Source organism: Etheostoma spectabile, chromosome 4 (assembly GCF_008692095.1).
Source record: "Etheostoma spectabile isolate EspeVRDwgs_2016 chromosome 4, UIUC_Espe_1.0, whole genome shotgun sequence".
Classification (NCBI taxonomy): domain Eukaryota; kingdom Metazoa; phylum Chordata; class Actinopteri; order Perciformes; family Percidae; genus Etheostoma; species Etheostoma spectabile.
In genome coordinates, this window is record NC_045736.1 from 35,361,824 (window position 1) to 35,374,964 (window position 13,141).

A 13,141-nucleotide genomic window follows, 5' to 3' on the forward strand; every position below is an offset into this window, starting at 1 on the left:
GGAAGTCATTCCTGCCTGTGGCCATCAAACTTTATAACTCCTCCCTCTAAGTGTCTGAAACTGGACAATGCTATCTGTTTTGTGCAATAACACTGGCTTGTAATGTGTGCAATACTCTACTGCTACCATTATTATTATAATTATTATTATTATTATTACTATTACTGTTCACCATCACAACTCCTTAATTATGTAAATACTGTATCATAACATTCCTTTAACTATGTTAATACCGCACATATCCACACTCCTTATATTTCTTTATCTATAATTCTACTTGATACAAGTTGTGCAACTTTTACACAATTTCCCTTCAGGGATCAATAAAGTATTTCTGATTCTGATTTCCTCTGAAAAGTAGTAAAGTGTTGTGCATCTTTCTTCGGCCACCAGGATGCAGTGTTGCTTCATGTCAGAGGACCTGATGTCTCACAGCCACACAGTGAGGGTGTCCGTGCACATACCAGCCAGAAACTCAGTTTTTATCAATCACTTTGGCTCAGTTCTTGAATGAGAAATACCAGAGATTGGTATATGAGAACCATTTCCATGGTCGACTGCCAGGATGAATAAAGCATTTTTGACCTTGCACAATGACAAAACAACTTTTCCATTTGGTGGCACTGGCCAATTTACTGACACAATAACTAGATTTTAAAGCATGAATGAAAGGTTTCGGGTGAGTTTACTACCTTTTAGCAGACATATAATACAGTTGTGATGTCCCATTAAATAGTTTTGACAATTGCACTTACAGTTTAGAGAATGTAAATGAGCCAAAGTGATTGATTGTGCCACTGTGTTAAATAGTATACAAAATATTACAAATGACAATAAAAAAATACAAGAAAAATATGTCTGTTTCAAGAGTTGTTTTTCGTGAGTAAGGCACTTTATTCTGTCTTGTCTCAAGATGCTGTAGATTTGTAAAAAGCATTCTGAAACAAGCTGATTTATGTTGAAACAGGTAGAAATTATCTCACAAGATTTAAAAAAAATGTATTATGCTGATTATTTTCAGGTTTATACCATCTACAAGAAGACGTTTACACGCTTTAATGTTCAAAAAACAATTATTTTTCTCATACTATCTGTCTGAATATATTATATTATATATTCAGCCTCTGTCTGAAACGCTCTGTTTTAAAAAGCCCAGTCTGCTCTGATTGGTCAGTGTTTCCGGTTCTCTGCATCTGCGCTCCCAAAGTCTCTACATTGCATCCGGGGAATAACTGTACTGGCACTGTAGCAAATATTTATTTTTTTTAAGATTATTTTTCTTTTGAAATTTTAAGCTTTTATTGACAGGGCAGCTGAAGAAATGAAAGGGGAGAGAAATGGGGAATGACATGCAGCAAAGGGCCGCAGGTCAGAGTCAAACTGTGTCGAGGGGTAAACCTCTATAAATGGGTGCCCGCTCTACTAACTGAGCTATCAGGGCGCCTTGTAGCATAACTTTGTTGTGGTTTGGGGGTTTTTTGGGGGTTATTTTCCCGTTTGGCCTCCCCTGTGTTTTGTCTCGGTTTTCTCCCTAGTCTGGTGTTGTAGATCGTGTCTTATGTTCCCCTGTGTCTGTGTGTTCTGCTTCCTGTTGTTGATAGTCAGTTTCCTGTCTTGTCTTGTCTTATCTAGCTTTACTTTTGTCTGTCTGATTGTCCTGCCCCGGCCTAATGTTATTCACCTGATGTCTCACCTGTTCCCCATTACCTCGTTACCTCTTGTACTTAACCTTTGTGTTTCCCTTGTCTTGTGCCAGATCGTTTGTCCTGTGCTTCATGACGTCTAGTTTGCCTCTTGCTTGCCAGTTTACCTGCCTGCTGTCCTGTCTGCCTACCCATCCCTAGTGTCTCCGTTGGTGTGCCGGCAGAGTCCCCTGGTTTCCCTGTTTGGAGTTTTGATCTTCCCACGTGTCTTTTTGTGATGTTCTGTTGGACCTCCCCCGTTCTTCTCCTGTGTGTGGACAATAAATCCCTTTGTTGTGGTTCTACTACTCTGCGTTTGGGTCCTCCTTCCTCCCATAACAAACTTTCTACCTATATAAAGTAGATGTGATCAACACAACCGTACAGAAGTCCTGACGGCTTGTTTAAAGGCACAGGTCCCATATAAAAGTAAATGGCGAGTTTTAAAAAGAATTGCCGTTAGTGATGATTTTAATCCAAACCACAATCTTTTTCTTAACCAAACTAAGTAGTTTTGGTGCCTAAACCTAACCAATTTCATATCATTGACAATCTGTTTGACAGTAAGCGCTACTATGGGTCGTACTAGAGGGTATTCAAACGACCTATGTCGTCATATGGTTTGGAAAACTTGTTTTTATAACACTGGACCTTTTATGAAAATGTGATATCTATGACGTCTAAATTTGATATCTATGATGACATTATCTGATGTCATATTAAACACACACTCAGTTGCCAGTGTGTTAGGTACACCTTCCCAAAACTAACACAGTCTAATAGAACAGTTCTGCACTAAATCCTACCTGCATGAAAGTTATTATGCTCAGTTTTTGTTTCTGTTTTTTAGAGGTGTTTATTTAACTATGTGATCATTTTGCTGTTACACTACAACCCTATTCTGAGAGGTGTTTCTATTATTTAGTCCACCCCATTTATGTCAACGAGAGTAGCTAAAGAACAGAAACACACATTTTCCCCAGAACTAAACTATTCTTCTTGTTACACGCGTCACATTAATGTCTGTCAGCTATTAATTCAGATCTTTTGAAAGATGTTATATTATGACTTACCCGGCTGTCATAGCAACAAAATGTAAAACATATGCAGTTTGCTGTCTGATAACTGTTAGGGGGTTAGAATACATCAGTAACTGAACATAACTGCTGAGGATTTTCCATCAGCAGTAACGTTGTTCCTCAGTGTGGCTCAATATTCCTCAGCGTGTGTGTGTGTGTGTGTGTGTGTGTGTGTGGCTGGATGGATGTTTATACAGCAGGACTGCAGCTTCCTAACAGAGACCAGCTCATAACGTCCATATTTAGACTATTATCATGTCCAGCAGCTCTGCATGTTTATGACAGCGAGACACAAGACACTACCCAGCATTTTATACCCGCATATGGTGTGTGTGTGTGTGTGTGTGTGTGTGTGTGTGTGTGTGTGTGTGTTGACACACAGGGGAGTTAACAGTTCTTCACAAGGTTGACTGTTTCTTTGAGGATTCTGATTAGTGTTGGACTCTTTTACTTCCATCATTGTGAGGACCAGTTTTAGAAAGTGGGGATCTTTTTTTATGTATTTGTGTAGACAGAAAGAAAAGGGGAAAGAGGGGATGACACAACACAAGGGGCCACAGGTCAGATTTGAACCCAGGCTGCTACCAAGGACTCAGTCTACATGGGGGGTACGCTCTACTCAGTGAGCTAGAGGCAGCCCCAGAAAGCAAGGCCAGCGTTAAAACAGTGGACCTGCTCTTCACCCTTGCAGGGTTACTAGAGGGCTCATGGTAGTTTGCCTATCCAGTCTACATGTGTTTCATAGAGTTAAGAGAAAGCTTGCAACCATGCTGCTGGGTCAGTCCAGTCCTCACAGTAAGAAGACTAAGAGCTGAGGGTGTTGGGCTTCGAGTGTCCGGTTTGTTGACCTCAGAATTGCTTCTCTGCAAGAGTTATCTCAAGACACTTTACAGATAGAGTAGGTCTACAAACGCCCAACAATTCCAGTAATTCCCTCAAAAGCAAGCATTTAGCGCAACAGTGGCGATGAAAAGCTTTGTATTAGGGAGAAACCTAGGGTGGTGGGGAGAACTTCCTTTTAGGGAGAAACCTTGGACCGGCAGAGGCTCTTGGTAGGCTGTGTCATACGGTGCCGGTTGGAGTATTTATAGTCATAAACAAAGATAATGGAACTATGACTAGAAACAGCAGTTGTAGAAGTTCATGGTGTAGCAGGGCACTGCAGGACGATACAGGGTGTAGCAGGATGTAGCGGGGCGTAGCAGGGCACTGTAGAGTGTAGCAGGGTCACGGCAACAGCTGCAACCATGATGTGCCACCTTTTCCTCGCCACTGTCGCACTGTTGCTTGCTCTGTAGGAAACTACTAGAATTGTTGGGTCCTTGTAAATTCTGGAGTGTGGTATAGACCTACTCTATCTGTAAAGTGTCTTGAGATAACGCTTGTTATGAATTGATACTATAAATAAAATTGAATTGAATTGAATTAATCCAAGGAAAACTTCTGGGTGAAAAAAACCCATATAAACCACACATCAATGTCTGGGATTTGTATTCCTTTCTTTCCTATATAAATATATATCATAATTTACCTTTATTTGTGAATTGGTGACAAGCCTGTACTGCGGTCTTTAATTGTAATGTTAGGTAAGTTCCTTTGTGTGATTGTTGTGCAGCTTTGCTGTGCATTTTTAATTTAATTGTATATTTTGTCTTTAAAAAATAAATAAATGTATATGCACAAATAAAGACATGCATTGCTCTCATTGCTAATCCCCACATGTCATTGTTCATGTGAGTTTAGTTTGTGATAAGTAGCGTCTGTTTTAGGTAACGTGATATCGGCCACAGGCGACGTTTTGACACGTCATAGTAGGAAAAGTAAAAGTGTACATTATGACATCAACGATGGCTGCATTTAATTTCGGGGAGGTGCGGGTGTTGTGCATGCTGACTCACTGGATTGGCTCACAGGGGTCTACTGACCCATCGTTAACGTCATGAATTTCACCTGTGCTTTTCCTACTATGACAAGTCAAAATGTCTGCTGGGAAAAAGGTCCATTGCTGTACTTACAAGTCAAACCCCCACCTATGGTTAATGGCCGAAAGAATGAGAAGCAGTTTAGTCTCCTCTGTAGGGTGGCGGTCTCACTCGGTATAAAAGAGCTCAGATATCAGAGGGAGCTCTGAGTGGATCTGCTGCCCCTTTTCATCAGAAGGAGTCCGTTGAGATGGTTCGGGCACCTGATAAGGAAGCCTCCCGGAGGACTCCCTTTAGATGGTTCCAACTGGTGAACTAGTGGGAGACAACACAGATAACTGAGTCTCCCAAAACACATAGGAACATCATGCACAATGTAAAAGAACCTAAACCAGTGACTTTAGGACAGTGACTTTGGAACTTCATCCAAAAATCTCACTGGGCCAACAACGACAATGTAGCACAAAAATAACACAAATAGCAGATTTGAAAAATACATAACTGACTCAAATAACAAGCCCTAAAGTTGGCTCTACAGCCCAGGAGACAGTTATTTTTAACACAATCTTTTAACAATGGGATGTGGTTGTCAGTAGAGAAGGTGAGCAGGAGTGACGTGTGGTGTTAGGAGATGATGTTAGGTCTGATAAAACAATGGATGGATGGAAAAGAGGAACTTCACATCATTGACTTACATTTCAATTCAGATAAATTACCCCCAGATGTCTCGTGTACTACTTTCTAGTGAAAAAAGTAATCACATTACTGTAATGCATCACTGCCCATGTTTGTAAGTATGTGTGTACATGTACAGTATGTGGGGGTTGATGGTTCATGCTTTTGTTTTTGATTTGCGGAATTCAAACTGAGCAGCTGCTGCAAATCAGAGTCCAAACCTACACACAGCAGAGACACCAGCACCCCCCCCCAACCCTCTCTCTTTCATTCATTCTGTCCGTCTCTCTACCTTTCTGTTTGAAGCCGAGCTGTATTCAATTCCCACTTTCCCTCCCCCTCAGAGACTCAACACCCCATCCCATCCTGTCCTTCCCTTTGTTTCTCTCTCTTCCTCCTACACCTTCTCCCCCTCTTTCATTCCTTCTCTCATCATCCACCGCCTTCAGCTAACCAGCCTCCCAGCAGAGAAGTCTAAATAGAATTCAAATCAGTTGAGCTTTACTGTCCCCCTCTCTACCTCCCCCCCTCCCCGTCTGCCTCTACTTTCTAACTTTCTCCAAATGGTTTGTATTGATTATACACACCCACACCGCCCAGCCTTCTATACATGAACCTTTAAAAAAAAAAACACCTCCATGACTTAATTTGGTGATAAAGTGTATTCTGGATAGCAGTGAAAATGTATGTGGAGTAAACCAGCGAGGCTGCCTCCCCTTTCTCCGCTCAGAGAATTTGGCCCGCCCATGGCTTTCAAACGAGCAAAGTGGCAGTTAGTCAAGGCCACACCATCACCCCCCCACCCCCCCGGTTGGAATCCGACCTGCGGCCCTTTGCTGTGTGTCATCCCCCATTTCTCTCTCCCACACCTTTTCTGTCTATCCACTGTCACTATAAATAATGGGAAAAAAGCCCCAAAAAAGAATCTTTACTGCAACCTCTTTGATAGATTTCCACCTATTTGCCATTCCCAAATTGCAAAGCTTAGAACAGAAGAACTGCAAGGTCAAAATGCATGACTGAGGCTTTATTTGAAACCTTAATTCCTTTAGTTTCTGAAAAGATGCTTGTTGAGTATGTGATTAAAACGCAATCTACATTACATCAGTTCAAATATGGTACAGTCAGTGGTTTTTTGGTCCTCTATAATAAGTCAAATTGTTTTATTTAAGTTTTTTTTAACATAGGAACATGGTACACACAGATATATTATAAGTCATATTTGAATAACAATACTTGTTTTATGCCACAACTCCACGCATAGCCTACCTTCTACATCTTGTCAACACCCAAGGCCTAGGCTAATGGGAGCTAGGAAGTTTTTAGTATGTGGTGTCACTGGGGTACCCAAACCTCTCCAAAACCTCTTATATATGTCATGAATATTTCTACATAGTTCGTTGATCACACATGGTGATGGGCTTAGGTTACGTCATCTCATTGGGTGTCATGAAGAGCTACCCCATTATATGTATCGTACAGTTGCAGGTTCCAAATTATTTCAAATACCTGCATTGCTTTTTCCTCCAGAAATGCATAACATTCAGCCAAACAAAGATGTATCATTTATCCAAGAAGCATTGGATTTTCAAAGGTGTCACGAGGGGATTCAGCTACACTACACTTTGAAAACAATGCAACATTCACAAGAGCACTCATGATTCTGAAATTGTGTTTATCATAAAAATAACTTATAAATATACCTGAAAGTAATTGGAATTTGCCTAAATAAATCATAATATGTACTAGAATTAGCTCTTTGAAATCTGAAATTAAATAAGCATCCTCTAAAACCTCTAAAACCACTCACATATTGTAGAAATTGGCCATACAGTGTAAAATATGTGGTCAAACTGGACGATTAAGCTAATAATGCTAACTATGCTAATTGTGCAAACTGCTCAACATATGCAAACTAGCTTCACATTATACTTCACATTTCTGCAACAAAACTTTGGTGTACTCCACATTTCCGGGTACACCTACTTGGCTACTAGACTATCTCCAAGTTACCAAATTGAGCTAAATGCTACTATTAAAAAAAACATAAAACCTTTTTACATTAATTCAAACGCGGGTGATCATCTTTTTCTCACAAAACACAGTCAGGTTCTGAAAGGTCTTAGCTCTGTTGCATTCATTTAGACTGGCTCCCATTGGATGTTCCTGTGTAAACCATTGGAAAGTGAATTTGATTTGCTACAATCGTCACAATTGTATGACGATTGTGTGTTGATAGCCAATGACAGCTTGTTCTAACATGGCTTGTCAGAAACATGACGCAGCTTATTGATGTTCAACACTGAGCGCTTGCTGGATGTCAGAGCGGTCCTTGGCAAAAATTAAAAAAAAAAGAAGGGTGGGGATAGTTTCATTATGAAGACAACAACCTAACAAAACAAACATAACCCGCAACACGGTGCTGGGAGACGAGAAAATAGGCTTGTTCCAGATGAGCCAGGCTGAAGTTCAGCAAACGAAGTTAGCGGACAGTTAGCAGACAGTTAGCAATGGACTCTACAGGATGATATTCTAACTTGGATTATTTAAAAAAAAAATCCCTTTTGTTTTGTTGATTGGTGGAGATTTACAGACTGGACGAACGGACCCAGATTTAGCATTTCCATCTACCATCTCACAGGTAGGGAATCATCATTACTTCTCATCTCTTTGTTAGGGCTGTTGCTGGTTGCGCCCTGTCTCTGCTCCCCTCCCCTCTGTCTGTCCTTGATTGCAGGAGTGAAACCTGGTGTGCAGGAGTCAGGGTTCCAGCTGCAGCTCATCAGACCCAATCACCTCGGCTTCAAATACCCGGTCAACCTTCCGCTCCTTGTCAGATCATAGTTTAGACGTGACGTTAGTCGCCTTGCTGACTCTACGTTTGGATTTGTTTGTATACCTTGCTGGTACTTATTTGTTCTTTGTCTGCTACAGTTTCTGTCTACCTGACTCCTGCTTCCACCTTCACTCCAGCCGTCCACCACTCCTGCTCTCCACCGCGGCTAACTGGATTATCGGACACGGTACCACTCACGCTCTTCACTATGGATCACTTTGGGTTTGTTTTGGACTTGGAATAACTCGGACTGGAACAAACCTGTTTTAATATCATTCTGGTCTGCGTTTTATGTTTGCATTTGGGCTCAACTGGTTCCACACATGACACGCTTGTGTTCATTGTCATGAGCACAATGATTATGAATCCGGCTTTGTTGCTGATGATTTCAGTGAACTGAACAATTCAATGCTGAGACTCCTAACCGATCTGACTATGTGTAGCATGTCCATATTGACAGGTGTCGGCCTTTTGTGGTAACGGGTTTGCCGGCTACCCGGTGGATACCAACAGTGTATCATCTTGAGGTACTTGTACTTTCTTTGAGTATTTCCATTTCCTACTACTTTATACTTCCACTCAACTACAATTGAGGGGTATTGCACTTTTTTTTTTCAAAACTCATTTTTTCAAAACAATTTTTAGTGCAACAGTGATCTGTGTCTAGGACAAAAGTAAGGTTAAAGTATATACAAATATATACTGTATACACACAATATATACATTGAAAAACTAATTTAAAGTAAGGGGGTATTGCACTTCTTACTGCATTTAATTTATCTGAACTAGTTACTCTCCTGACTCAGATCAATATTACAACATATCGGCCTAATCAACAAATGCATTATACCACATATTATTGATTCCCCAGGGTTCAGGGTTCCCCAGTTCACTCTGTGTGTTTGGGTCTCTGTTTTAGCTACAGAGAGACATTTACTCTATACTATCTTTGTTGGGAGTCGCACATGTGCAGTAGCTAGGTAAGATCACATCAGCTACATAACTCTTTCTCCAGCTTTGGTCAGTCCAAAGCAGGATTAGCTGGGAGACTTCTTCTTAATGAGGGGCCACTTGTGGAATACCTGCAGAACAGGGTCATGGAAGTAGTTCCTTTTGTAGATTATTGTGAACTAGTGTGTGTGTGTTGTAGCAGTGTTTTGCCATTGAGAGTGAGCTAGTGTGCTACAGTTAGCCACCTCGTCTTAGCTAGTGACGTAGGAAGGGGTGCAGATTTTGACAAAAGGCAGAGGACATTCAGAAAGCTGTATGTCACCCGAAACAGCATGGGTAGATTTTTCCAAGTCTGTATGGGTGTGGAAGAACCAGAGACACAATAACACCCCAAATCCCATTAAAAGGTATTTCCCCCTTTCTGGTCTAAATATCCCTGCCTCTGCTTAATTTCTTCTTTTTTTTTATCCCAGGTGGGGGAAAAAATGTAACCCCCCCCCCCCAGGGGCTGTATAGGTGAGTTCAGCCAGAACAAATGCACGTCAAGCTGCCATGACAGTTAGGTTTAGGAGAAAGATTGTGGTTAAAACAATCTCAAACACTGTTTCATATTGACACCACGTTGTGCTATTTCATTTTGAGATTATTTTCCATTGGATGTTGAAGTTCATAAATAAGTGTTTTGGCATTGCTGGCAGAGTGCCGCTATAGTATTGAAAGGGGGATTTAATACATGCGCTTTTTTTGTTGTAAATGATCAAACATTCCTATATCAGTTGTCTTGTTTTTTTTTTTTTTATGACTGTAGCTAGTGCTGTACAGAGGAAGACTATTTCGTATTTTAACATTCAAACAAATCCAATCCACCAACCACTGAACGTGCTCAAACTAAACATGCAGCATGATCCACTTCTCCATTGTTGATACGTGTGATCAGGACAGGACTCTGAAGACAATGCTCTGTTCCACGCCTAATTTCATACAATAAGAGTTTTTCCAAAATGAATGTTTGACAAATTGAATCTGTCTGTTTAATGACGTCATAAGTTTGCTTCTCCACCCCCTCTCTTCCACATCCACATTGAAACAAGGTAGAAGCATTGATCTCTCTCTCACCCTTCCCTCCCTTACTGCAAATATGAAAAACTAGTTTGCTGTGTGTGTGTGGATGAATGAAATGCAGCATTAAAGATGTATTATCAGTCAACTGCCAGTAAATACAGGCATTTACATGCATTCAAGTGATTCCATGCTTCAGAGACACAAGCTGCTCTGGCACATAAAGATATCAGCACGGTGAAAAGATCGGGCGTTACGTACATTTCAGCGGTGAGATAGTATGCTTGTTTTTTTTTTTTTTTTTAACATCCAAAAAAGGAGCATAATGTTAAATGCTTGGAAACCACCACAAGTCCACTTTAGGGGCGTAACAAACTACCTCATATGAGATGTTGTTAGGACGGAGTATCAAAAAATTGCCAATACCAATAACGTGACTTCAATACCAGTTCCTGAAAGATACTTTTTTTGAATACCAATTTTTTTAAACCCAATTTACCAAAGGAGAAACGGCAACATTACATATTGCGGCAAACATCTTATTAAATTTATTTTTCAGCCTACTACGTGGGCCCCGTCTGTGTGTAGAGATTTTCATGCATGTGTAACGTTGGACAGCCAAACAGCAGCATTATAAGATTGGTAGAAGCATGCTGCATGCTTACTGGCTCACTGACGCTGATGAGATTTACTCCTTAGATATTAGAATTTGATATTAAATGACCAGGCATTTTTTGATACTGGGTTGGTGCCTAAAACGTATTGGCTTCGGTACCCAGCCCCAGATGTCGTCCAATTATGTCTAAAGTCAAAGTGTTTCTGACTGTTCTGAATGTCAGCAGCAATGGGCCGTCATACAGAGGGACAAGATGCAATACAGGTGAGCGTACGAATGGGGATAAATAAAGATGTACACTTTCAGTCAGTGTTTCTTCCAAGAAATGTGTTGCAATCACTTGTTCACGTGAACAGATGGTCATTGCCTAAAGTGGGCTGATTGTTTTGTTGAGCTGAGCTTGCTAATTCTGGCACAAGTAGATGAAAATATTAATTGTTTTCCATGTCGAGATTGATCTGCTAGATTTAGCTGAACAGCCAGCAGTTAATCAGTGCCACAGCTTTAGCACCATGACTGCAACACAGAACTGGTTATATAATGTATGATTGTGGGATTCCCAGCAGCTCTGCCCCCACCACTCAGCAGTCTGAGGAGAGGAAGGGGGCTGCAGAATGGATGGCAGTAGAGGGAGGAGGGTATTGATGTTTGAGATTGTGATCATGAGTGAGAAGGGCTCAGGTTGGTCACCAGCTCCTCCACTCTTCAATAATCCAATAATTACCACAGCATCTTAGGGGATCCCCCTGCTGTTGCAGCCAGGCTGAATGCACGTTCCATCCATAACCTGCTCTTGTGTTTCAATTAAATCGGAGTGCACAGCATTGACATGTTAGGTTTTAGAAATTGAACGGCAACACAGCTCTCCAGGAATAGTGTTCTCTGGATAATTCAGACACAAGCTCAGGGGTGACTGTGCAAGCAAAATGCACGGAAGAGGAAGAAGACATTGAGAGATTAACATTGATGCAAGTTTCAAAATTATGTATTCACTGGCAATTGTTTAATGAGAAATGACATGCAACCAACCTGTTTGATAGACATCAAGGACTCACAAAATGAGTTTTGATGATTAACCTTAACCTCTCAGTTCCAAGCCCATTGGTTCCTACTGAAATCGAACGTCTTTAAGAATTGCTTTCAAACATTGAGTTCTAGTTTAAAACAAAGCTCAATTTCCTGGGTTTTCAAGGAGAGACATCAATTCCATTATTCAGAAACTGCTATAGCTGTGGATAGTGGAACGAAGGAAGATGTTAAAGCAAGAATTGGGAAATCAGTAATTTACTACTCACTGTCTTCTGGGGATACTGGCTGAACACAATCAACAACACCAACCTGTAGGAACGGAAAGGGAAACACTGAGATGGATCGGTCATACCCTAAGACAAAGCAAAACAGCAATAACCAAGCAAGCCCTAACATGGAGACCAAAAGGCAAATGGGGGTCGGGAAGACCCAGAAACACTTGGAGAAGGAGCACAGAGCAAGACTTTAAGAAGAATGGACTGACGGGCCAACGGCTGGAGAAAACGGCCCAAGAAAGACAACTCTTCATTCATGGCCTATTCTTATCTAGTAGTATAGCAGGGCCCAAAGTTAACTTTTTTTTGCGCACTATGGTAGGTGGATTTTAAAATCCACTAACCACACAGGCTTTATACCAGCCATTTTTTCCCCATTTAATTAAGGTGAAAATTAGGAAATGCACTAGCATCATTCTTGAACTTAAAAATACACATTTAAGTGCTCTCAAGATTTAAACGATTAACTGCTGTTGTAAATCTAAAACTTACGAACATTGCCAATAGTCCACTTGGTATAAAAAACGTCTAACTTTTCTTTAAATCATCTTAATTTTTTATGTTGATTGCTTGCTTTAGCCGGCCTCTTCTACCCAGTAGAATAGATTTTTAGAAGATTTTTTTTCCTCAAGTCCAAGAAAATGGTAGCCTAGAAATCTAGACCCACGTCAGTCTAGCAACTCTTTGTTGGATTGCAAGCTGGAAAAAAACAATTCTGATCAGGCCAATCACATCGTGTGTAGAGTTGGTGTGCGGGCTTAACAAAAGGATGGCCGAGCTGCAACGTTCAGGGTGAATTCCCTTCTACTTGAAAACAAAGAAGATGGCTGCTGCTGCTGGCGAACACCGGTCTTTCCAATCGGCTTTGGTTGCAACTCTGGAAGACTTGGAGTTAAGCACTGAAGTAATTCTTAAAAAAGGAAGATGTGTTTGGAGTTTTCCCTCCTGGATAAGGCAAAAATTGAATCTATAAACTAGCGTTGCTCTGGTTGGCTATTGCGTGCAGAGAGAATTTGA

General features: G+C 40.9%; 1 long non-coding RNA gene across 1 annotated transcript in view; it reads left to right on the forward strand.

The window, feature by feature from the left end:
- Positions 1-1,352: 1,352 nt before the first annotated feature.
- LOC116687649 (uncharacterized) overlaps positions 1,353-13,141 on the forward strand; it is a 13,795-nt gene continuing 2,006 nt past the window's right edge. Inside the window, exons 1-2 of the long non-coding RNA XR_004331601.1 lie at positions 1,353-1,446; positions 3,544-3,547. This is a non-coding gene — a long non-coding RNA (uncharacterized LOC116687649). The remainder of the gene's footprint in view (positions 1,447-3,543; positions 3,548-13,141) is intronic.